The 27,706-nt window shown below is 38.1% G+C and overlaps 1 protein-coding gene and 1 long non-coding RNA gene across 23 annotated transcripts in view; one reads left to right on the top strand and one right to left on the bottom strand.

The window, feature by feature from the left end:
- The window catches only part of LOC116600156, a 49,252-nt gene extending 25,823 nt beyond the window's left edge, over nt 1–23,429 (top strand). Inside the window, exons 1-4 of one of the 2 annotated variants that reach the window (XR_004289521.1) lie at nt 1,846–2,088; nt 15,226–15,312; nt 20,270–20,329; nt 23,076–23,429. This is a non-coding gene — a long non-coding RNA (uncharacterized LOC116600156). Of the gene's footprint in view, nt 1–1,845; nt 2,089–15,225; nt 15,313–20,269; nt 20,330–23,075 lie in introns of those variants that run through there. The other variant, XR_004289522.1, reaches the window with a different exon arrangement.
- Nucleotides 1–27,706, bottom strand: part of ZBTB20 (zinc finger and BTB domain containing 20) — a 785,951-nt gene that overhangs the window by 184,958 nt on the left and 573,287 nt on the right. The gene's annotated exons all lie outside the window — the stretch shown is intronic.

Below are 27,706 nucleotides of genomic sequence, written 5' to 3'. Positions count from 1 at the left end.
ATGGGGTAAAAGTGTAGGCAGAGCACCTCAAAGACTGGGTTTCTCAGTCAGTCAACACGTATTTCTTAAGCACTTACTGTGTGCCAGTCCCTGTGCTGAAGACAGTAGAACTGTGGGTAGAACAAGAATGATGCTGAGCCACACTGAGCTTATAATTGACAGGGAAACACCCGAACAACTAATTTCACAGTCCTTTCCTTAATTTTGATTACGATAAGGGTATATGAAGAGTGTTAGGAGAACAACTGGGGTGGGGAACTTTGCCATGAGGATTTTGTGAGAAGGCTTCCTTGAGGAAGTGATGCCTGAACACTGCTTTGGGGCTGGGGTAGGGGTGTTTGTTTGATCAGGGATCACAAAGTCTTATGTTTCTTCTTCCTCATCTCCTTTCATCCACGTGCACACATTTCAAACACTTAAAAGCATTCTTCAAATATACTAAGAACACCAAAACTAAACACAAGAGAAGGACTCTCCAGAGGAAAGAGGCCAAAAATAGAAGAAAAAAACCCCCTAATCTCACCATTTGTTTTGAAAACACCCAAAATGATTAAAACATATTATAAACTAAAACATATGAACTAATCACTTGCCAAGTTTCATTTTTAAATCAGTGCCGTTTTTGAGGTTCATAAACTGAGAAAGAGTCTTCAAATGCGAACTTGTTTTTTCTTTTCTTGGCCCTCAGTTGGCTCAAAGCATTTGCTGTTAGGCAAAGGGTTCCAGCTGATTAGGAACATGCGGCACACATCCACTAGAATGTAAGCTCCATGAGATCAGGGCTTTCTTTATTCATTATTTCAGCCCTGATAAACAGAAGAGTGCCTGGAAGGTAGTTGAGATTCAACAAATATGTGCTGAAGTATCCACTGAATGAATATTCTGGGCCTTTGAAGGAATTCTGTAACTTTCTTTTCTTACTCAAGTCACATCTTGCCTTAGGGTCTTACCCTGGGACAGTTTTTGCCCACCACCAGGGGACATTTGGCAGTCATCAAGACTGAAGAAGTTGCTACTGGCATTTAGTGGGTGGAGGTAAGAGATGTTGCTATATAACTTACAATGTACGGGGCAGTCCTGCACAACAGAGATTTATCTGGCTCCAAATGTCAACAAGGCCAAGGTTGTAAAATGCTGCCTTAGGCCCTTTGTTTCTATTGGGTTGTACCTGGGAGTTCAATCTCCATATATCTGAGAGGAAACTGAATCCTTGAGGAAGCAACCAAAAGGGTTTTCTTAGTTCATTCTCCTTCCTTCCTAAAAGAACTGTCTTTACCCTAAGGCACAGTGGGAGACAACCATTTTGCCTTTGCCCTCACTGGGTCAATCTGCAGTTGTTTTGGGGGAAACCACCTGAAAAAGTCTGTCCATACAATGGTAGTGGATAATTTTTATAGCTTACTGGAGTTTACCTATGAAAATAACCTGATTTCAGTAAAATTAGCTTGTTTACAGACTAGTCATATATCTCTAAGAATAAGGCACGTCATCCTCCCCTAAGTCAACCAGTTTATCCACATCTGGTCAGAAACTATGCAGCAGTCTAGCTTTACTCATGACAACTAAGATCAACTTCACGAATTCCAACAAAACACAACAATGTGCCTGGGTAGAAAGACTGGGTTCATAGCATTTCCTCTGCTCCCTTCCTTGCCTGAATATTAAAATAGTATTATCTGATCCCAGTTTCAATGGGGGGGGGGGAACCTCCATGGTGCCAAAGGAGTGCATGTGCCGATTTCCCCACTATGATGGTTGCTCCGGTAATCTTGGTATTGTGGCATGTGTCCCAGTTACCATAGAGACTGCATACACTAACAGTGTAGCATTGAGATTGGTGGGGAAGACACATTTCACAGAAGCTTTTTTGGAGGGATAAAGATAAGACACAAGAAAGAAAGTGAGACTGCCAATGAAGAGGCACAGCAAAGAGAAGTCCCTGACAATCAGATTCTAGAAATTTGGGACAACAGAGATTACAACTACTACTCTAAAATAACATACCCTTTGCATTCAAAGGCTGCTTTTCTCAGGAAAATTTCAAGTATGAGGAGAAAGAACAGATACAAAACATTTTAAAATGAAAAGGTAAATAAATGAACCTACCAAGGCATAGAGGTGATTAAAGTGGTATGGCCAGAAAACATATTTATATAATTCAAGGGAAGGAAAAAATTAGTAATCTAAGAGCACAATGAAATTAGAAGTTATATTTCTGTAGGATGGCTGACATACAGAGAGGCTGGCCCTTAAGGAGTAACTTAGGGAGTAACTTAAGTTCTAAGTGTCTCTTTCTACTTCACTGCAAGTGGAAAGAAAAAAAAAAAAAGATGATCTACCTCTCATTTGTTAACAGAGGTCTTCTTAAATAGCCCAATGGTTTGTGTTATGACAGATGAATATGATCTATGCCAGTCAAAGAAAATCTGACAAAAACTCTGAGTAAATACATAAATCAGGGGACATTGTTCATGATGCAAATAGGCTTATTCCATAGTTTCTTAAAATAATGAGAGCTTAGAGTTCACTAACAGTGTGATCTTACAGATGTTCTTTTTCTCCTGCATTCAATTTTGAGGTATCCTGTTGTTACAGAGATCAGGCATGTATGTAAGGTAAACGGCTCAGGGGTTGAACTATAGATGTTTTTAAATAAAAAGGAGGGTGGGGATAGGATATGGGCTGGTGTAGGGGAGGAGTGGGAGTGCATTTAAGAGAAAATTAGTTTAGGAAGATGTAAGATAAGTGATCAGAAGTTCCTTGATGTCCAGGTCATATCTGGCAATGTTTTATTACACATACTTTCACATTACTATGTCCACTGCCCATTGTATACCCATGATTCCCAGTTTTAGTTATCATCAATATGTTAATAGCTCTCAAATTTGTGTCTTGAGCCATTAGGTCTCTCCTGACCTCTATCCCTCTGTATCAAAAGACATACTGGACAATTCCAGTTGGATATCTCAACATGTCCAAAGCTGAATCATCTTCTTCCAAGTTTCTCCTCTTCCTATGTTCCTTATGTGAGTGAACAGGATCACCATTTACCCATCTGCCCAAACCCCATACCTGGGAACCATCTGTTGCTTTTTCATCACCCCTCAAATAATCACCAGATTTGTAATTCTAATGTAATTTCTTTTAATAACTGAGGGAAACTTTTATGCATAGAATGCGATATTTACAGCTAATTGGGTTTAAAACTATTGTGTGTGTGTGTGTGTGTGTGTGTGTGTATCTCTGTATACATACACATTACTCTATTGATCTAATAACTTCAGTATGAAATAAGAAAAACAAACTTTCAGGAAGGGTGAGGTCACTAGGTAGAAAATTTAGAACCTTAAACTATTTCAACTGTCAGTAAGAGGGTTAGAAGAATGAGAGTTAGGGCCTGCTTTCAGAATACCTTCTGGAATCATTCTAACAAGGTCACCAATGAGCAACTGAATATTTTGTAGTAACTATAACAATGAGTGATTCTATGTCTATATCCTACAAAATGACTTTTACAATACATGTCTTCTAAGTTCAAGTTCCACTCTTACCTACTTCTTTCACAATCACTTTCCACTTCATAGCCTGATAAAGATAGGCAGTATTTTGTTTTCCTCATCAACCAGGTTTCTTCATTCTAGTGACCTTTTACTTATTGATGTTTCTCACATTTCTAGGTCTCTTGTTCCCATTGCACCACATTAGCTCAGGCCTCTGTTATCTGTCACTTGTGATATTGTAACAGTCCATTGTGCTATGTTCTCTTCTGTTTCTGAGCCTTAGCACGTGTCACTACTTGTGTCTAGAATGCTCATATTCCCTGGTAAACATTTACCAAATGAAAAAAATAAGTACTTTAGATGTTGCTGCTTTGGGTGCTAAACAGAAATAGTGGCCTATCTAATATTCTGGATAAACCTGCATAAAGTGCACTTACTTTCAAAATTAATTTTGAAGAACCTTAAAATTTTGCCATGGAGAATCAAGGGGCCCATGCCACAGTATTAAGTTTTGCATTTAATAAAAACACTTGCAAACTCAAGGAAAGAAGCACTCATTCTTTCTTCATTCACCCAGCAAATTTTTACTAAGCACCTTTATATACCAGGTACTATTCTAGACACTGGGGACTTCTTAAAATACAAACCAGACAAAAATCCTGAAAACCATACAAAAAAATCCTATAATTATTGCGCTTATATTCTCTTGGGGGAATAAATATGTAACTAAAATGTATATCTGAAGGGAGTAAATGCTGTGAAGAGAAATGAAGCAAACTGGGGTGTGGGTAGCACCATTTTAAAAATGGTGGTTATGAAAGCCTTACTTAGAAATGAAAAGTGAGGGGTACCTGGGTGGTTCAGTTGGTTAAATGTCTGGCTTCAGCTCAGGTCATGATCCCATGTTCCTGGGATCACCCCACATCACAAGGGAAAAGCAGGCTCCGCGCAGCGGGGGGGAGCCTGCTTTTCCCTCTGCCCCTCCTCCCTGCTCATACTCTCTCTCAAATAAATAAATAAAATCTTAAAAAAAAAAAAAGAAATGGAAATTGAGCAAATACTTGAGGTGGTGAGCAAACAAGACTCATCTGGGAAAAGGCATTATGGGAAGTGAAAAAAGCTGGTGCAAAGGCCCAAAGGTGAAATCATGTACAGTAGATATGGAAGCCAAAGAGGCCAAGGGAGCTTGAGAGGAGTGAGTGAGGGATCAAGTGCTAAAGAAAAACACTGAAGTTAACAGGGGCAACAATGTGTAGGACCTTTTGGAATACCATAAAGACTCCGACTTTTCCTTTGAGTAGATGGGGACTCTTAGAGAGTTCTGAGCAGAGGAGTGACAAAGTCAGACTTAATTATGTTACATACCTTACAAAGATCACTCTGGCTACTGTTTTGTGAATAGACTGTAAGTGGAAGGCCAGAAGCAGGGAAGATAATTAGGAGGCAACTCCAGTAATCCAGGCAAGAGATGGTAGTAGCTTGAATCAGGGTAGTAGCGGTGGTGAGGATAAGAAATTCTTAAGATTCTGAATGTATCTTGGAGGCAAAACTACAGAATTCATTGGTAAGTTGAATTTGTGACAGAAATAAAAAAGCTGGGAGAGAAATGAACTTTTGAGTTGAGCAACTCTGAGGATGGAGGTGCTATTTACTAAGGTGGGGAAAACCATATTTGCTGAATACAATTAGGAATTCCACTGGGAGTTGTTGGGTCCCTGACGTCCATTAGGCTCACGGTGGAGACGATGAGTAAGCAATTGAACATGTGAACTTAGAATTCAGGGTAAGGGCCTAGACCAGAGCTACAAGCTTGAACCACAGCTGGGGTGTGACTCTGAAGGAAGTAAATGGAGATAAAGAAAAGAGAAGGTTCAAGAATTGAGCTCTAGGAGCTTCTGGTTTTTGCATGTTGCAGGGATGAGAGTACATTAGCAAAGAAGTCTGAGAAAGAATGGCCAGGAGATTGGGGGGGGGGGGGCTGGAAATCAAGCAAATGTGGGGAACTGAAAGCCAACCAAGCAAAGAAAATTTTAATAGTGAAAGAAGTAGCCATGGAAAACAATGCTGGTAGATGAGGAAAGATGAAGACTGAATTAGTTAACGGATTTGTCAACTTGGAAGTTACTGGTGAATCTTAATGGTGGGTGCAAATGCTAGTTAGAGAAGGATCAAAAGAGAATTAGAGAGTAGAAGTAGAGTGCTTGTAGTGATTGTAGGCATTTCTTCAGAACTCTGGCTATAGAGGGAATCAAAGGAATGGGATAGTAGCTGGCAGGGAGTGTGGGGTTAGAAAAGGGTAATTTTTAGACTGAGAGAACTTACATGTTTGTATGTTTATAGGAGAGACTTGGAAGAGAAGGAAAATTGGTAAAGTACAAGAAAGAGGGGAGATTTTTCAGGAGCACTGTGTATGAGTGTGTGAGTGGGGTGGGACTGACTGAAGGCACAGTGAGGGGTGGGCTGAGACAGCAACACACAGGGATTATCCACAGTTATAGGGGAGAAGACAATGTGTGGGCATGCATGCAGATGGGAGGGTAGGTGTGCTGGAGAGCCAGTGTTCATGCAAGTTCTTTTTTGACTATTTCTATTTTTTCACTGAAGTAGGAAGGAGGGTCATAAGTTGAGAGTAAGAATAGGGAAGGAAATGTTGAAAGTTTGAGAGAAGGAAAGATATGAAATGCTCCTGTGGAGGTATGGGGAAGTAAACGGACAGGGAAGCACAATATCATTGCAGGGCAGCACTAAGAACCCGTTGGAGTGATCGGGAATTTACAGTGAAAGTCATCACTTTACCTGCATGTTTTTCTCCAGCCACAGTCAGCTGGCATGCAGGCCTACAAAAGACATGGAGCTGCATATGATCATGATGGTTGGGATTTGCCAGGAGAGGACAGTGAAGCAAGAGAAGATCAAGGACGTTAAGGGTGTGTGCAAGAAGAAGATTACAATCATTGTCCAAGGAATCTAAACTATATGAGGAAGTGAGAATATGAGGGCCGAAGGGTAGAACTGATGAATGAGAGCTCCAGTACATTCTGGAGTTGTTGCCTTAAGGGAACTGCGAAAGTATGAGGTGGTGGCTGAAGAGTGGGATGCTTGAAATGGAGATGATGGAAAAGTTGTGATTATTAGTAATGACAAGGTCTAAAGTATAACTGCAGAAGTGAAGAGCTATGTTAGGGTGAAGGACAGATCACGAGACAATCAAGGAATTGAGACCCTAGGTGGTGGAAGGATTACATATTTTAACGTAGAAATGGCCAGGAATTGTGATGAGGGAAAGACAAAAAGAGTGCTAGTGAGTCAGTGACTAAAATCTGTAAGAAACTGGAGGTGGCAACCAAGGCTTAGTGGATCCCTGCAAGAAGGAGGGATTATGGGAGCAGGGAACTCTCCGACCTCCTCCCCAACTTTTCCTCCCTTAATTTTCATCTTCCCGGTTGATATGATGGGCATTAGCAAACTTCTGATTTCCCAGCCTGGAGAGCTACAAATCACCGATGACATCATTTTGTAATTTCTCTTTAAATTACATAAACGTCCTAAGAATTTTCACTTTCAAATATTTACTCTCTTCTCCCAATTTTGGGCCATCACGACTCTTGCCAGTCCCACTCTTTTCCATCATTGAGTTTAATGTTCTTCATGGCACTAATCACTCTCCGAAATTAACCTTGTTTGTATATTTGCTTGCTTTTTGGTGGAGGGAGGTTCTATCTTCCTTCATTAGAATCTAAGGTCCATAAGGGGGAAAGCCTTCCCTATTTTGCACCTGAAACATAATATGCCCTCGGTAGATATTTCCAGAATGAATTCATCAGTGGCCCCATCATGTTCTGAGGAATCCTCATTTCTCAGTTTCACACACTGGCCCCCTTTACCATCCTACTTGTTTCTCCATACTCTCCTGCTCAAACCATCCATCTCACCCAGCAGGGGCATTTTACAACCCCCAGCCCCCATACACCCTGTTGATTTCCATCCTGACAATTTCATCATGTTTCTCCTTGGTTTTTTTTTTTTTTTTTTTTTCCCCTCCCTGTTTTTAATGTTAGTTCCCTATATACCAATTCTTCAATTCTCACCTTGGGTCCCATCTCCTGGATGGCTTTTCCATGGTTACTCTAAGGCTGGCTGATTTTGCTCTTCCAGAAAATTCTGCTATGCCTAATAACACCAGCAGCTTTATCTTTGCTAATTGCTGAAGGTGTGTCAATCTTATCTTTTCACTTTGAGCATAGGTTTATTTTTGTCTCAGGGATCCTGACTTACATCTAGTGTACTCCCAAAGAACTAACATAATGCAGGACAGATAAGGTTTGTTCAAAAAAAAAAAAAAAATACCATGGCTTCATTGGACAGTTTCACTGACTTCTGTCTTCCTCAACAATCTGATAAACCTGACTCCCAACCCTACCTTTTACTTCTGCATTTAGGTAAATCTGGCTCTTCCTCCTGCTATATAGATACTGTGTTTAAGACCAGGCCCTTCATCCAACCACACAGAATTCTACACCCTTGCATTGCAATTTCTGTAACTAAATCATTGTCTTTGCCATTACCGTTCCTGGAGTCTCTTGGCAATTTTGGTGTATTCAGGACATAACTGCCAAGGCCATCTTTCTTCTTGGTTGATTCTTTCTTTAAAAAAAAAAAATTCTTGCAATTCTTTTTCATCAAACGTTATGTATCCCCTTGGGGTTTATTTTTCTTTGGCTCCATTCTTGGTCTTGTTCTCCTTCACTTTTTCTAACTATGTTCGGTCCCTGCTTTTCACTTGATTTGCCCTTTGTCTCATTTGAGGGAATCAGCTTTCACACCTTCTTTCAAACCACCCTGTATATTTAGAATAGTTTCTCAAATAATATAAAATTTATAATATTTATGAATAAATGACACAATGCCAAGATATTCTGTCTCTTCTTTCAAATAACATCTGAAGATGCACCTGCACCACTGAGTTCTATATTTAAGATATTGAATAAGTATCATTCATCCATCTGTTTTCATTCTGTCTTGCATTTTTCAGGACCTGCTTCAGAGTTGTATTGTGAGGTCCTTGGGGCTAGAGACTGTCTGGCATAGTTCACAAACTGGCCTTTGCTCTGTATATTCATATTTCTTTGACAAATAATAAATAATAATAATAGCCCACTGTGCATTTTTACATTCCACTCATAAGTCCCTGGAAAAAGGAAAACTAATAAACAGGGATTATAATAGAAACGCTGAGACAAAACTAACCTCTTACCAGGTTTTGCTACAGTAACATAGACTTCTATAGACCGACATTCTAATAAATAATTACCTACTTAAGTCATTTGTAAATTGTTCCTTTGCCAACATTATGTATCATATCAAATGCCTATGTGGTTTATAGGACAGGGAAAAACAAGTAGAACATTACAGCTATGTGGGGGATCAGAGCAAAAGCAGCAAAATAAGAGGTTTACTCTGCTGGGTGCACAGTTTGTAAGAATTAGTCTCACAAGTAGAACTACTTGACAGAAAATGTGCCTGCTCTCCAGCCTCCCCTCTCCCCTCCCCTTTCCCTTCAGCACTCCACAGCTCTTTTCAATATTGAAAGACTTTCTTTCTCTTTTCTTTCCTCCCTCCCTTCCTCTCTTCCTTCCTCCCTTCCTCCCCTTTCTTTACTGCCTGCCTGCCTGCCTTCCTTCCTTCCTTCCTTCCTTCCTTCCTTCCTTCCCTTCCTCCCTCCCTCTCCCCTCTCCTCCCACCCCCTTCGTCCCTCCCCTCCCCTTCCCTTCCTTTCCTTCCTCTTTCTTTCCCTTCTTCTCTCTATTCTCTTTCTCTCTCTTGATCTCTTTTTTCTTAAATTTCAGGTGGGAAGTATATAATTTTGTGTGAAAATCTGTTTTCCTGTGAATATAACAAATGTTCTGCTTGAAGCTGCTCTATTAAAATGGCAGTATGTCTAACAAAAAAGGGGGACTGTGCTTAATGCCTGGAGCACCGCCTTATTTATCTGCAGATGAGCCACATTTAAATTCCAGTCTAAAGTGAAAACCAAAATGTGCCAATTGACTTGTTACTTCAGTGGCCACTAGATGGCAGGTCCAAAAACCTGACTGGGGCCTCCCTGGAGGGCAATTCTTACATGGGAAATAGATTTGGGGCATTCAATTTGGTACTGGTTTATCAAGAAGTCTCTTCTCTTTGGTGGATAAGACCACATTACTTCACAGGAAAGCATTTTAACAGCAAGGTCTGTAGCATACTGTCATCACAATACTCACATACCCAGATGCACCTCATCTTGGGACTTCCAACAACAAACATTCTCAGGTCTGGTATTTATAAATGTTCAGCTGTATTTCATTATTTAATGGTCGTTGTCATGCCTTGCCATAATCTCAAAAGTATAAAAAGTCATTGTCTAACCTGCCTCTGTAGGAACACATGGAGAGGACTCTCAAATAGGCAGGCAGGCAATACACAGAGCTGGACTCTGTACCACTTAATATATATTTATCAGAAGATCCAATTGGGTATTTTATATCTTGGTATATACCTATCTAGATCTGTACCTGTATCTGTATCTTCTTTTCTTCTCTAAAGATTTTATTTATTTGGTTGAGAGAGAGAGAGAGAGAGAGAGAGAAAATGAGTGGGAGGGAGAGAGAATTATAAGCAGACTCCACGCTTCGCACAGAGCCTGATGCGGGGCTCCATCCCCTGACAGTGAGATCACGACCGGAGCCAAAACCAAGAGTTGGATGCTTAACTGACAGAGCCACCCAGGTGCTCCTATATCTATATTTTCTAAACCAGAGGCTGACCATATATTCACATTGTTTTGGAAAAAAGAATGTTTGTCTATGAGACCTATTATTTAATAGAAAAAAATAAGCCTCATGACTGAAACGGACAGGAAAAAATTTAGGACAAATTCTTTGTTGTACCCAGTATCATTTCCATTTTCTTGCATTGAAAGGGAGGCTTCAAAAAGTGGATCTTATGAGACCATAAAAGAAGTCATTCTGAGGCAAATTATTATAAAGATAGACTAATCCCTCCCTTCATAATTTTTTTTATCCTTTTTTTTTTTTGTTAGCAGATTATCCTGATATAAGTGATTTGATTACATGGACACTGAGCACTTTTATTTATCTTTTAATTAAAGAATTGACCTTATGATTTTTAAAAGTAAAGAATCACAAGTTCTGAGATAATTTATCATTCTCACTTAAGAAAATATGTTCTAAAGTCAATTGTATTTTTGTACAAAAGCTGTGACATGCATTCTGATATACATTTTAGCATTGATACCAATTAAAATTTTATAACAATGAAAGCAACACAAACTCAATTATAGCCATCCAGCTCACTTACCAATAACCTTTGGTTCCCTTTATCCTTTGAAATTAAGGTAAAAAACTGACATTAAACATGCTGATTTCATCTATGCTGGCTCTGTATATTTGGACCTGAGACATGAGAAGAAGAGGATGTATACAGTGGCCCTCAGATTAAAAAAGAAAAGATTTCTTTTTCTCATGAGAAGTACATATGGACATCCTGATTACCAAAGAAGAGATTTTACATCAGTACTAACTGACTTCCTTTAGTTTGGCAGTGGAATTTAAAATACGATGACAGAAACAATTTATGATGAAGCGCCATGGTTATTTCTACATAATTGTGGTGACTGGAATTTAACCCTCACTCCTCTCCCGAAAAAATTCTACAAAATTTTGTAGGTCCAAAATTGTACCTCCCTCATAGACAGAGCTCTGGAACAGCAGCTGAGGCCTGGGTTCTACCCTGGTTTCAACAATGCCTCACAGAGTGAGACGCAGAGGGCATGGGCTCCCAGGCTCTTCTTCCTTACCTCTGAAATTAAAAAAAAAAAAAAAAAAAGCCTAAGATTCCTCTCTGCTTTAGCATTTAATATCCAGTGAAGTAAACTAATATGCATTACAGACTTTTTTTCCTCTGAAATAGATGAATTTTCTCAGATGAGAGAACAATTTTGTTGTCAAGGAGCTAACATGGAAAGCTAACATGTCCCTACCGCCATTGTGGACCCAACCCATGGAGGTGAAATTGGAACAGCTCATTCCTTCAACCCTCCCTTTTCCCATTCTGTATCACTCTTCCATGGACTCCTCCATTGCCTCTAAGCCTAAATCATACCCCTGGGACCTTCCCTGAGCCTAGGCAATCTCTGGCTAATATGAAAAAGCCCTCTGCTTTTCCTCTTGGGCACATAGCTCAATTCCATATCCCAGCCCTCTGTGCAGATGGCTACAGCCTTGTGACCAAATTCTGGCCAGTGGGATGTCAGCAGACATGACATGAGCTACTCCTGCCCTGCCCTCCCAACCCCCTCCCACCCCCCTGCCGCCAAAACAATCCTTTGCAATTATTGCTCTTTCTCTTTAACAGTTTTCTGACTGGAAGTCACATCCAAGTTGACCTTGGAAGCTGCGTGCTATGGATGACAGAATCCCTGCCAACCTGGATCCTTGGCCAGTCTTTACATAAGCAAAAGAGAAACTTCTATTGCTTATGTTTATTGGTTATGTTTATTGGTTATGTTTATTGTTTATGTCTTATAAAAGCCAATATTATCTTAACTAAGAATTCCCCTAAGCCAGAAATTGGCTGTCTCTCCAGACACTTTACTTATGTTTCTTTGACCATGTTTTCACCATGTAATGAATTCTTTACTAGTGTGTAAGATGTTCAAGGACAGTACACATTTTATTCACTTTCTCATCCTCCACAGAACTCTAGTTGAAAAAATGCTGAATAGAACATAACTGTTTTGGAAATTATAAAAGGTGGTTAAAAAACAAAAACAAAACAAAAAACAACCCTAGCTTTTTTGTCTTCTCTTATTTAGGTGGAAGGTAGGGATGATGGGTTTTTCTGGTGTAGAAATGTTAATATGATATCCACAGCCTCTTCATGCAGTTTGTAGACTACCTTCCTAAGAACTGTCTCCCCAAATAAAGTGCACATTAAATATTTTGAAAAGTTAAAACATTACCAAAGAAAGGGAAAGTGAAGGGATAAACTGAGAAACATGAGAACAAAGGGATTAAAAAAAAATGTGAGTTCCATGGGGCTTCTACCACCATTACCGCTAATGAAATTATCGCTATAAACTATTATCTCAAAAAGAGCACTGCACTTTTGGTACCTCTCTCAGTGTCAGTATTAACCTCTTCTGAATCAAACTCTTTATACATTTTCTGTTTTATTTTTAGTTGGCCTCACCATAGCCCCTCCCTGCAACACCTCACCCTTGGTTTCCTCCATACTAGCCTCATTTTCCCACTCTCTGTCACTGACAGTCCTCTCTTGTCTTTTCTTTGGCTCCACTTTCTTGTCCACTCCTTGAGTACTAGAATTTCCTTTTATTCTGTACGGGTTTTCTCCTCACAACTTCTAGAATCATGCCATCCAGTCTTATATGGCTTCACCTACTACTTCCTGACAAGTAACTCCTGAATCTTTACCTCCAGCCTAGCACTTTTTCTGGAGCTCCAGATCTGTACTGTCTATGGTCCCTGGATATTTTAAGAAAATCTAAGCATCTTGCAGCAACCTTAAACACAAGTCCCAAATGAAAAGCATTACTTGCCTTTCTTGGCAAACTTCTTCTTTTTTCTTCCATCTTACCTCTCTTGGCAAATGACATCAAGTTAGACATTTTAAACTTTCCTAACCCATCTCTTCGTCCCTTATCTAAATTAGCTAATTAAGTTCTAAATCCTAATAAGTGTCTTTTTGGTTCTTTTGAGACTTTTAGCCTAGGTTTGAAGACTGGAGAACTGAAGGCCAATTAAAAATAGGACTTCTTTTACCACAATGTCAGAGACTTACTACTTACTAAATTTCTTCACAAAAACACATAAAAAAGGCAAGAAGGATGAAATGACCAAAAAAAAAAAAAAAGATTTTCATACCCTTCCATCATACCTAAGTTACACTATAAACCAGCAGAGAACCATGGGAGTGAACATTCTCACATTCCATTTCTCAAAATTGGGACTGATTTAAAACAAAATTGAATAAACGAAAGGAAGGATTTTTGCAGAGGTGATAGGACGGGAGCTTTGCTCATCGCCATTCCTTTGGTAACTTTGCAAAAAAGATTTAAAGGAATGTTTCTAATGGCTCAATCCATAGAACCTCAGGGCCCATGGTTTTCATTCATTCCTGGATCTAACTACAAAGGCTCACATTTATTTTTAAGTGTTACATTTTTCCACTGACATTCAAATGAGATTTCCCTTCATCTAATCAGTTGCTTTGATTTCTTGGTCCTAAAATCCATTCTTCAGTGTTTTCCTCAATTCTTCAACATCAGTAATAACTTCCTATAGCAACTGCGGTCCTTCTTCTTTCCCTGGTGATGTATTTATCATCTATTACAGAAAACCTCCTCTTTGCTTCCTCCCTTTGCACCACCAGCTCTAACATCTTAAATTTTCATTTGACATACTGCTTACCTAAATTATTTCATGTGTGTTCCCATCCATGGAAATTCATTTTTGTGTGACATAAATCCCTACCCTATTCTATTTCACAGTAATAAAACTTTATACTGAATTGCCAAAGAGATAGGTAACCAAGCACGCAGTTTAAATTAAGTGCAAGATACACATGTTTGAATATTCTGCTCTCTGTCTAAGATGTGTAGAGACAGGTCCTGTTTGTGTCTCAGCATTCTGTCATCTGACTCCAACTGCTGGAGTTAAATCATGTAAAAACACTTTTCTTACTTTGATTCAAAAGTAACTTCTGCTATGGAAAAAAAAAAGCAGCACAGTAAGGAAATCATATGTGTATTAAAAAGTCTCTTCTAAATAACAATTACAGCTGGATTCAGTCTATGAAAGATGCTCTATGACTTGAGCACAGGCCAGTGAGATTAAAACTCTTCCAGGGTTGGCATTCTCATTGATTGTTCTTCTTCAGTACTTTTAATGGTTTCTAGTCCTTGTCCACACTAACCTTTGCTAGTTGTTGTAGCCATGGTAAATATCTTATTTATTGGATTTTATTAGCATTTCAAATTTTGACATTTGGAAAAGCACAGTCCTCCTTCTTTTTCAACCTGTCATTTTTAATGTATAAGTGTCCAGGATTTTTCCACTTTTAAGTTTCTCTTTCCTAGCTTCAGAAGATTATAATTTTGGCAAGTCAGACTTACTTTGTTAATCTGTGGCCCCAACATTTCAGTTCCATACCACAAAATTTCAGTCAGAGGCAATATTCATGTGATTTAGGCACCAACGTTTACTTCAGCCACAATTATTTGGCAAATTTCTGGCGAAATAAATTTTGGCTGAATCACCTATTGAATTATTCAATCACCTATTGAATTATGTTGATTCTCCACCATTTTTTGGTAATATGATAGTTATAATGCTAGACATTCACATAGCACTGTAAAGTTTTCAAAGTGCTGCCACAGATGTAGTTCTGATCTCTCAGTATACATTGTGGCATAAGCAATCAGACAGTACACCCATTTTATAGATAAAGAAACACAGTAACAGAGAACAGTATTCTGGAGCACGCATGGTAAGCAGCCAAGGCCAGCACAAACTCCTGTTCCAGAGTTCTCTCCTCTACATCATGTTAATATTGTTTACTTATTCTTGATTTTCAAATATCCTACCATCAGGCCCTCCTCCGACTGCACTGATACCATTCCTATCCTATCTACTTGATCTCTTTCTAGATTATATCCACCCTTCTGGTTCACACAGCCCTCACTAGAGCTACTCAAGGACAACGTTTCATCCACATCTGCACCTTGAAGCCTCTGGTGAGATCCTCCTACGCATTTGCCCAGTGACTCTGAGCTAGAAGTGTTCATCATCTCTTAGTTGAAAACTGTTTTTGACCCACGCTTTTAAAGAATGTGTTATAAATGTTCGTATTATTTGAGAGGAAGGCATTTCATCCTTGTCACAAGTAGAAGAATGGAAAATTAGGAGAGTGAAGAGCTTATCTGAGAGTATCCAGTGAATCGGTGACGGAGACCTGAAGCAGAAAAAACACAAAGCCAGGGATCCTCATGCTCAGGCTGCCCCTGTACCACACAGTCAGAGGTACCGGGACTCAGCAGCCTGTGAGGGCTCTGTGAGCAGGATAGACAGCATTGCCACATCCCTTGCGTTGGCTACAATTATTTAAAAGAACTGTGGCAAACTGGACATTTTGTTCCCTTCTAATTTATCTGTGTTCCCGTAGCCATGTCTCCACTTCTAAACACTAATCACTTCTCTAGGTGAGCTTAAGTACCTAATGATTAAGAGCCCTCCAAATCTCTAGTGCCGTCTTCAATACAGTTAGTGCCCTTTCTGTCCCATTTGCCCCCTGTGCTTGGTACTGAATCAGAACAGCAAATATCCCTAATGAGGAATCATGATACAGGATTAAATTTACAAATTAAGCAATTCCTTGAGCTTTTTTTTATGTCAATTCCTTTCATCTTGGAATCCCCACCCTCCATTTGCTTAAAATACATCCCACTGTGAAACTAAAAAAAACAATGCTGTTATGACAATTCAAAGAGAAATACTGAAACCTAGAAGAGACTCTTGTCACCTGTAAGGTCTGGCATATAGCATCAGATAACCTAGGCTCCCAGGGAATGGTAGGACAATACATTAGCAGATAACATTAATCTCCAGAATCCCAGATTTATTTCCTGTCCAGGTTAAGTGCTCTTTTGATTATTATAGCAAAAAATAATACAAAAAATCGATTACAACCATTAATGGAGGCTTAAAATATTAACTTCCATAGCTTTAACCCAATATCTATAATTAAATGCAAAAAAGCTAAGTTAATGCAATGTTAAGGTTGAGCTTCTAATTGCACAAAAGTCATGAAATTTAAAATTAAGGTTTCTAGTGCCACTCTCTGTCAGTTCTACAAAATTCCTCACACGATTTTTTACAATATATGTTTAACTTAAATATGTCAGTGATGGAATTCATTGGAAAGAATATAAAACACAATAGATTAGGACTGAATTTGTAGATGTCTGCTTAGAGTTTTATGTAACCAACAACACTAGGAAAGTGCAATTATTTTTAAATTATGATGCCCCATTTGAGCGATTACCATACTCCAGTTTAGGAATTTACCCATTTCCCCTATAAATCCTTTAACCTTCGCTTCTGATTACAAACTACCCATCCCCAAGAGAAGGAAAGATAATTTATATTTAAAAACAAACAAACAAACGAACAAAACAACCTGTGGGCTGTGACAGTACACATGGGCCAGTTCTTTCAACACACGACAAAAAGTATTCATGGAGGACTATTACTTAAGAAGAATAAGTAACTCAGACTGCTCAGGTTTAGGGGTACATCTAATAGAATAAGCAAAGGGTCTAGAGATGGGTAGATAAGGAGTCAGACCTTCTAATGCTACCTACCAGCCAAGATGACTTTGGGCAAATTACTTGCCAGCCAAGGTGACTTTGAGCAAGTTATAAGAGTAATCACACCCACTTTATAGGATGATTATGAAGATGAAATGAAGTAATATATGTGATGCAGGCTTTGCAAAGCTCTCCTGGAGTTTACAGCACCACAGCAACTATTAACATTAAAGAATGAATAATCATAATTTAACTATCATGTAGCTATCCATAGGGTACTTCTGAAACACCATACAATGATCATGGATCATTTTATTAAAAGGTATGTAGAATTTTTTCATAATAGTTTCCTAAGGTTAGGTATGTGTCTATGGCTTATTATTGAGTGTCCAGATATGTCCAATACATAATGCATAGAGGTACATCAGCTACTTCTGAAGGCAGGTGAGTGAAATGAATTCTTGAATATTGGGCTGCCATGTCCAACATTTTCTTCAAATTTTATGAAACATTTGTGTCTAAACAGAGAATATGCTGGGTAAATTCTAGTCCAACAGGCAATTTCGACAGAAAGTTTTAAATCATAAATATGAGGGCTTAAAGCTAAAGTGCCACCTCAACCAAAACAATAATAAAAACTCCTAAGTGCATTCTGGCAGGAATAAACACAAGCAGCAAAGCCTGTTGTGGACGGTGCAGAGCCCAGGAAGGTAACCAAGTGAGTAAACAGCTAAGGCAGGATTATCCTCATTTGGGAGGAATCCATTCCAGACAGGAATTAAAGGGGAGGGGGTTCGGGAGGGAGAATGGAGGTTGGGGGGAAGGGCTTTTGCATCTGAAAGCAGCTAAGTTATCCTGTAGAATGAAAAGGAAATTGTTTTTCCCTGTCAACAGTAATCTTGTTTGAGGTCTAGCAGACTTGTACACAAAAGATACATGTGTTCCACCTACTTGGTTTTTCTCCTTTGGCAGTGAGGTACACAGGCAGGGTTCAGGTGAATCAGACCCACTCAGAAATAACACAGCCAAATTCCCTTCCAAACATATAAACATATAAACATACTGATTCCTCAATAGCTTTATTCAATAGACAGATAACTTATTGCATAGCTCCTGGCACATTCACAGCCAGGATTTGCTCCGGGGACGACTACAATGAAAAAAAAGAAGGGGGGTGGATTCAAATGAAAGACAGAGATATCTATACTGAGACCATGAATCACAACTGATAACAATGACTGAAACCAAAAAATCTCACACACATACAGTACCCAGGAAAACATAAACAATCAATTTTTTAATTGAAATTTAGAAATTAATCAGTAATAGCTGAGTCCTATTGGCTTCTCCTGTCTTAAATAAATGGTGCAGGGAGATTTTGAACAGAGGAACGGGGCAAGAATTGGATCGGTGAGGTCAGCATCACGTATCATCTTGATTACCTATAATATGGACCAAGTTGTCTACCTCTTGGCACTTCATGTTCTAAACAACAAGTAGTGAATTCACTATAAAACCTTTAGGTCATATAAATTCTATTAGAAAATAGGCTGTTTCCAGAATAAGCCAAGGACTATAGCTTTCTACACCCAAAGACTTATATTTCCCAAGCTTTTTAACAACATCAGCATATATTTATAATAATATAGTTAACACTTTTAAGACCAAGAAAAAAGGTAAGGTTTCAATGGTCATAAAAATAGAAATGAAAGTAACAACTATTTTTTAAGAAAGGGAAGAGTTCTCTTTTTATAATACCTTAATTCAAAAGTCTTTTGAAGTCTTTTTCTTTAAAGATTTTCGTGTAAAATTTACCTTTGAGAGCAAGCATGAAAAGTCTCAGAAAACAGATAAATATTGTAAATTTGAACACTTCCCTTCTCACTCTAGGAAACCTTACTAAACTAAATGACAAACAAATTAGAAACCATTCATTCATTAATTCAGGAACTATTTATTGAGCACCCACTATGTCGGCACCAGGCAAGGCAGTGAACAAGAAGGTCCAGGCTTCCGCTCTCACAGATGGTGTACAACACAATCTCCTACCATCACTGAGAAAAACACTAGCCATACTTAGGCTTATTGAGTTTGGTCATAGAGATAAATGAAGTTCAAAACAGTGAGCATTTAAGTTTCATCTCATTAAAGAATTTTTAAAATAATAGTTTACTTGTATCATTTTAAGTGTTTGTTTACAAATTAACTTCTTGCTAATATTCTGAGCACGACAGAGCCATTTTTGAAATAATGAAAGCAAATCAATAAAAAAAACCATGATTTGGGGGAGGAAATCTCTGAAAAACAAATGGAGGGTTTTGAAGGGGAGGGAGGTGGGAAGTTGGGGGAACCTGGTGGTGGGTACTATGGAGGGCATGTATTGCATGGAGCACTGGGTGTGGTGCATAAACAATGAAATATGTTACAATGAAAAGAAATCAAATAAAAAAAATAAAATAAAAAAATGTTAAAAAAGGCACATTACCTAAGGCCAATAAAATTATGTGATGTGCTCTTAAAAATGAGATTTTCAAATGTGTAGGGTATCTTCCAGCTATGTTAAAAACTCTGTGACTCATTCATTCAATCTGTATTTACTTAGTATCTAGAACATGGGAGATAGTATCTCTAGTAGCTAATTTTATCCAACCATAAATTTAGAAGAACGACTACCTACTTCATGTGGCTATCACGAAGAAATCCTGACAGAAAACTAAAATGAAATGACTCACGAAGTTGATGCATATATTAAAATACAAGAATTCTGTTCACACCTGTTCTTTGTCCTTGCGATGGCATTATCTATAAGTGTCCCTGTATATGAAGGAGGGAAAACCTACTTTGGATATTCATACTCCTGGCTAGGCAAGTCAAAAAACACTAGGAATTCTGTTGTTACTAGATGGTCTGGATGCCACAGAAGAACAACTTATGGCCTTCTGTATATAACCAAAAAGGGCTGCTAGTATCTTTAAAGTATTCAGAATAGAAGCCACTTACAAAAGCTCTTTTCAGGGTAATTTGGAAATTGTCCTCAGGACTTTTAGTCTCCTACATAAACTGCCATTTGTATACCACTTTATAGCTTGTGAAATGCTTTCATGTTCTTTGTGTTGTTTAGTTGGAAGGCAGCAGTGTGGGGATTCAGAGCATAGTCACTGGCACCGAAAAGATCAGGGTATTTATCAAAGACACTTACATACTTGTATACCCTGTGTAAGCCACTTGACCATTTTAAGCTTTGATTTTCTTATTTGTAAGTTGGGGAAAATAATACCTACATTCCAGTGAAGTAGAGGTTAGATGTGGTATAAAGTATTATTATCATTGATAATCTTTTGCATGGATACCAAGCATTTCTCAATAGACTGCTTTTCTTCATCAGGTTGGAGGAAGGCGGTCTTTTTCATTACTTAAGAATACACAATCCAAGCCTCTGGTTAAGGTAATGTTCTCTTCAAATCTTAGATCTGAACCATCTTTCTAAAATGGTTCTCTAGTACATGGCCAAAAAGGCCTTTCCATATACTCTCAGAAAGTTTTTCTTTGGGAGCAAGAAATAAAATTTAATTCTAGTTCTTCCTTAACCATAGAACTATATTCCCTGAAGTAACCCATGCGCTGCCATCAGCTTTTATTAGGTGGGCTAAAATAGGGTCCTAAGGAGATTTCCTTACGTAACAGTTGTCCCCATGAGACCGGTATGGAGTCTGTTAACATTAGATCCATAAAATTGATGGCCTCTCTCCTTTCCTGATTCATTGATACATCTCAAACATTGGGCTGGCACAATGAAAGAAAAATAGTACATTTTGCACAGTGTGAAGTGGTGGGTGTGGATGTTTTGGGAGCCAGTCAGTCTCTGGCAGCTGACTGAGTCACACTTGTGCTTTGTTGCCCACTTACATCTTCAGAGAGCAGCTTGGGTGGGGATGCTCGTCAGATGTGCTCATTTAAGGAGAAACCCATCTGAATATGATCGCAACATTTGGCAAGCTTCCTCTACCAAATAGTGAACCTGCCCCACTTGCCTCTGAGAACTACTGCTTGTCCAAGAAACAGAGGACCTTGGACATTCTTCACAGAATAGAACACATTCAAGGCCTTCCAACTCAATACCCTGCCTGAGAGTCTCGAGTACTTTACCTGTTCCTCAAATATTTTTAAGCTCTTGGTCTGGACCAGCAGGTTATGGATGTACAGTGAGTCCTTCTGCAACATACAACTATTTTTAGTCACAACTGAAAAATCCAAATGTCTCACTGAGATCTGATGGTCACATATTTCATTAAGAAGTCAGCAGCAAACATTTGCTGAATAAGTTTTTTTATGCAGAGTTCTGTATCATACTTAAGAAGATTCTCTCTACTCCCTTAAGAGGCTTATAATCTTGTGGGGAATCAAGCAATAACATAGTCTATATGGGCAAAACTACTTAACACTTCCAGAGCAACACAAAAGTGAGTGTACACAGAATATATTAACTCTTTAGGGTAATCAACAGGATAAAAAGATGTGGAAGGGAGTGGTGGACATACACTTTCTGAAGTGACAGAGAAGAGCACCATACAGTGGAGAGAGAAGGGAAGGGGGAAAGGGTAAATCCTCCCGCTTGGCTAAAGCAGGGTAATGAAGAACAGAAGCATCACTGCAGGTCCAGTGAGATATAGGGGGCACTGACTCACCTGGCTCACAAAGATTGCCAAGATGTCCAACTGAAACCCTTGTTCATTCTACTTTAGAGGAAACAGAAGGTGATAAGGACCTTAGAGTCTGGAAGAAAAAGAGGCCAAGGAGAATAACTCATAATAGAAGAACTTTAGAGCCAGATGAAGAATTTGGATTTTAAGTTATGTGTAGAATGAAGCAGTGTAGCTTCCTAGTCAAGAAACGAGATAAGGAAAATGATGGTGGGAGCAATTATTTTAGATGCATAAAGGTTTTATGAAAATATCCTGAAGGAAAGGTGGCCTATTTCTAAATTCAGAAAGGAGATAAGGGCCACCTTTTCCTAGATTCACTGGGATGTACTGGAAATGAAAAGAAAGAGGTCAACTGAAGAGATATTTTGGAGGAAGAACTGGCAGAATTTAGTGACTGACTGGGAAATGAGGGGCAAGAGAAGAGACTTTATTTATTTTTAAAGATTTTATTATTTTATTTATTTGACAGAGAGAAACAGAGAGAGAGAGAGAGAGAGGGAAACAAGCAGGGGGAACGGGAGAGGGAAGAGCAGGTTTCCCGCTGAGCAAGGAGCCCAATGTGGGGGCTCGATCCCAGGACCCTGGGATCATGCCCTGAACTGAAGGCAGACACTTAATGACAGAGTCAACCAGGCGCCCCGAGAAGAGACTTTTAAAATGGCCCTAGTGCTAGGGTCTAAGGAAAGGGTGTCATGGACGGTAACTGGGAAAGAAAATGACTAAATGGATGGCTGGAGTGGAAAATGCTTTAGGCAGCAATGGGATATTTAAAAATTAGGGGTGTGTGTGTGTGTGTGTGTGTGTGTGTAAACTACAGACATACAGGTCAGATTTGTGGGTAATGCCTCCTATCCCCTAAAGTTATGTGACAGCTACAACTTTCATTAAATTACCTAATTCTTTATTAAGGAAGCATTTATTAAATGTGTATACTATATGTAAGGTTTACAAGAAGATGATGCTTAAGGTTTACAGTAAGGACATATAAAAGTTCCACCACTAAATGGAAAATGGCTTAAATGTTATCGCAACATTATTTAAAAGGTGCATTTTCATTTTTTATACTATTTTCTATTGTTTGTAATTCTTAAGCCAGACATAGTAGTGCTGAGATATGCCATCATAGGATGATTTATAATCAAGTAATTTTTCTTAGGGTACTTGGATATCTTCTTTTTTTTCTCAAATAGCATTTATGCATTTACATGAAACCAGTGGATAAGGTGTCTTTACAGCAGGTTTAAATTTATAAGCAGATCAGCCCTGATCAAAAACCATGTAGTTCCCTGTAAGAGATACATGTGTATGTGAATATTCTATGCCTCCCTCAGATTTGGGGCTTATTGCCATGGAATCAGAAGTACTGTTGATTATATGTGGATTCCTGCTTGTTTGGGGATGAGAGGAAAAAGGAAAATCCATGCTTATTGTGCGCAAAGCACTGTGCAGGAATCCAAGGGCTGTAGCTTCTGTTCATCCTTTATTCAGGTATGATGAAAACTTGTGGCAAGTCTTCCAGCAGTACTGGTCTCCTACATCATCTCACTTATCTCATGCAGCTGGTATCTAAGGAACTAAGAGGTCCAGGAGATCAGTTAGTCTCAAAATTCAGTTCATCCAGAAGTGCACCAAGAGGAAACGAAGTTTCAAAAATATGGCTGGATTATTTCTTAAACAATAATATAAAGCAAAAGAAGCACAGGAAATGTTTGCAGGATCTCATTCCTTCCTAATTATTAAGACCTGAAACCTATATTGAAGAAAACCAGTCATGGATAAGAAAATCACTTCTTCACAGCGGTTAAAGGAAAAAGTACCCAAAGAAATAAATGAACATATGAAACCCTCTAAATATACCTAGGCATGACTATATTGATTTCTGACCTTTGGCTACAGACAAAACACAAAGGATGATAATTCTATAGCTATTCTGTATAATGGCAGATGTTCCTCTTATTCAAAGAAAGAAAATCCCTTTAAGAATTTTCATTAAATGGGGCACCTGGGTGGCTCAGTGGGTTAAAGCCTCTGCCTTCGGTTCAGGGCAGGGTCCTGGGATCAAGCCCCACATTGGGCTCTCTGCTCAGCAAGGACCCTGCCTCCTCTCTCTCTGCCTCTCTGCCTACTTGTGACCTCTGTCTGTTAAATAAAAATAAATAAAATCTTAAAAAGAAAAGAATTTCCACTAAATATCTACCCAACCAAAGAGAATTTTGTGTTCATTTTAGATAATCTTATTCACCAGTCCTTATAACTACAAATAATACCTTTTCTTAAGCAGGCCACATTGTATGTTAGCGTGTTAAATGCTTTCTTTAGGATAGATTCACTGTTAATTTTGTAGTGTATGACCTAGTAGAGTCGGACAATTATACTGAACTATTTAATTATATTTAATTCTTCTATCAGTCCTTTATTTCTACCTACTTTACTAGACTACTACCAAATTAACGGCAACATCCTGTTGAATGTTCAATGTATATCCTCACTGCTGAGTTTTTTCACTAGGGTAGTATTACTAGTACCATGATGGCTCCTCATATCTTAAATCCATGCAGTACAATCCATTCTCTACTACAGCATCATTTTCTTTTTGTAAACACAAATTTGGCTTTCACGCAGCAATTTCCATCAAACTATAAAAAGTGCTAATGATGCCCGATTTAGGACATAAACAATTTACTACTGTCCTCCTTTGAGCCTTCCCTTTTTTCATTTCTCTAATCATCATACTAAGAATATTCTTTCCTAGAAAGCTGTGGGCAGGGTTGATTCCATAATGAGTTACAAGTTGATTATTTTTAATTTTAATTTTTTTTTCCACTAATGCTGATATTAGAAAGCAGCGTATCTCAAACCTGACATTTTTCTTGTTTGAGTGATGGACTCCAACCATTCCATTTCCACTATTCTGCTTTGATCACTGTGCTTCTTCAGTTTTCCCTCCGCAAAATATTCTTTCTACTTCTATATAACTTTATCTTCTTTAATTATTTTCCTTCACTTATCATATTCAATCTTATTTTTCTTATGCAATTAAAATATTTCCTGGGTACCTTTTAGTTCAGTGTTTATTTGTACTTATATCACTATTCCAAAGTTTGGTTGGTGACTTGCACAAAGCATATATGTTTATCTAACTGATTCACATTGACAAATTGCGAGTCAATTTGTCTATAGCTTTGTGTAAGCATGATACCAGACAAGTCTGCCCTTCTTCAATTTTATTTCCTTTTCATTTATGGCGGAAGCCTTGAAGACAATAAATATATAGTTTTAGCTTTCTAGTTTTTCATTTTCTTTCTTTCTTTCTCGTCTCTAAGGATTTTTGTTCACCCTTTAGGAAGAAAATTTTTATTTCTTATTTTCTGGTCCCATTCTTAATCTCTTAATTTTCTTCCAGTTTGTGTATTTGTTATCCTTTTAAACAGTCATAATTTATGAGTTTGAACATACGGAGTCTTAAGATGATTTTTTAAAAGAGGATCTGGAGTAAAAGATGCCTGAGCATCTGAAACAAAAAGAGCTTATACACTCATAAGGATTAAAAATTATTTTCATTGTCTAATTTAAAATTTAAAGATGTTTTTATTTATCAGTCTGTCTTAAATAGTATGGGAAACTCTCAAGAAAAATTTCTCTTTCCAATGAAAGAGATTCAATTGTAGTTAAAAAATTTTTTGAGAATCTCCACTAAGATTTCATACCAAGTAAAGTTATTTCACTTGAGGAATTATACTTCACAGATGGATGAGACAAATTACCGATTATGATGCAAATTAAGTAATAAGTTTCAGAAAACAAAATTTCACCAAAATTTTGTTGGGGGGCATTTTTGGGAAGAATGACTTTTGCTACAGAAAGAGGTGAAGAGGATTAAGTAGAAAAGCTTCATAAAAGGAGTGGCATTTGAGATGGGTCTAAATATTTGACTGAAAGAAATGAAGATGGGATGTATACAAACAACCAAGTTAAGAGTGTTAGGTCAAAAGTGGGCTATTCAGAAAAAAATGCTCTTCTATGGAAACCATAGATAATATTTTAGATTTTATTTTTATAAATTATTCTAAGTAAAGTTGCCACTCACCCCATGGCACTCAATGTAAAATATTCTTCGAGCCTAATAATGGCATTACTTTTGAAGTCAGAAAGGATGTAAGTAGATGTAACAGTATGACTAGACAAACCCTGATTGTGCCCAGATGTGTATATAAACTTTTCAATATGGTCTCCAAGGAAACATACAACTTTTATGGTTTTAGAATACTTTTAATTCTATAAATAAATGGAAACTCATCTGCAGCTAAAAACATGGATATTCTAGATACCTGGGTATCTACTTACTATTACAGCTTAACCATATCTCATTATTTTGTCTGCAGCTAAAGTTCTCTGGGAATTGACATCAAGGGTTAGCAAATCTAATCCAAAAAGATCACAAAGTCAAGGACAGTGACACCTTTTTAAAGTTTAACTTGACTTCTGCTTTTTTATTTCTTTTAGTCATTTGATAATCAATTCTACATTAAAACCATTGAAATACTAGGAAAGTCACAGAGACTCAAGTAAATATTCCTATGGCCAAGTTCCAGACAGCTCCAAATTAATGGAGGAAATGGTTAAAGTCAAAAGAGCTTTTTCTCTGACATTGATTTCTAAACAATATAATTATGGTTCACTCCATGGTTATAAGCTTTAGGAGCTCCCACAAAAAAGTCTTTGCTGCAGATGTGGCCACTGGCTGCTCTACCAGACAATCTGACCTTTGTTTGTAGTTGTTTTAAAACACATACATGCGTGTGTATACACACACCCGCACCCCCGGTGCCCCCCGCCACACACACACACTCACAATCTTCTTGTGTTTGGTAGAGTAAGACAAAGCTAGGCACAAAGGTCAGGTATTCCAATATGATCTCTCTCTATTTGCTCTTAAGGCAGAAGCTTAGAAGTTTGATACATGTGAACATGGTACCTATTACTTCGTATTAGATTTTTGCCCTCAGAATTATTGTTTTCAATAACACTGTTTAATATAAACATGGAAAATAAGTCCAAGTTCGACCACTGATAATGGGGTCACTAAAAGATGTGTTCTCAAGTTAGCTTCAAAAATTTACCTTCTCTCCAAATTATTTTATGGGACAGTTATATGGTATCTCGCTAATAAAAAAACTGGGAGTAATGCCTCGTGTTCAGTTGGGCTTTTAGACTTGAGAAGCAATACAGTCCAAGACTTTACCATAGGACTACCAAAATAACTGGATATTAGTGACACACACAAGACTTAAAGAGCTCCACCATGTTGTATTCTATATAGAGGTATGATGTGGTATCCAAAGTGTTAGTCAACACTTTATGAGCACAGTAGCTCAACTTTGATCAATTTCTGGCATGTATATTAGGTAATTTTGTAGAAAAAATGTAACAGATTAAATATAATTTAACTTTACTTTCTCCAAACAGGTAACCTCTTCTTACCATCCTTCTTAGAGTATTTCTTTGGTCTTTGGCAGATCATTTACCACCAATATACTGGGCTTCCTTTTTCTGGTGCTCTTAGGAATGGATTCTAGCTTTCCTAACCCAACTTTACTATTAGGCTGGTCAAATTTATTGTTTAAAACAAACACGATAAATTCACACTATAACTTATCTGGTACATTCCTTCTACTTGTGGTTTGAAAATGTGCTGTTCAGGACTGAAATGACTCAAATATAAAAAGATTTTATTTTGAGAGAAGCAAAGTCTCCATCATCAATTAACTTTTCCCTAATGGAATTAATACAGTGTACAAGTTCGGGAATGGGTAGGTGAGAAGAGGAAGGGAGAATGAAACTTATCCACTCCCTTCCTAGGTTCTTCAAAATAGTTTCCTCATTCCCACAATGTGATATTTCTCTTCCTTATTTCTAGCACAAAGTCAGTAGCCTTAAAGATCTTCTATATAGAGGTTTGTGTCTTCACCCCGTTATAAAAACATAAAGATGAGCTTGCGAGAAAAAGATGTTTCCTGCTAAACTGTAGTATCAGATTGAGAAAAGTTACCTAGCACAATTTTGAGGAGGTAGTCATAACTTCATACCACGCTTTCTGTCCTTGTCTGCTTCACAGATTT

The sequence above is a fragment of the Mustela erminea genome, chromosome 1 (assembly GCF_009829155.1).
Source record: "Mustela erminea isolate mMusErm1 chromosome 1, mMusErm1.Pri, whole genome shotgun sequence".
NCBI lineage: Eukaryota > Metazoa > Chordata > Mammalia > Carnivora > Mustelidae > Mustela > Mustela erminea.
This window is presented reverse-complemented; position numbering and strand designations above follow the sequence as displayed.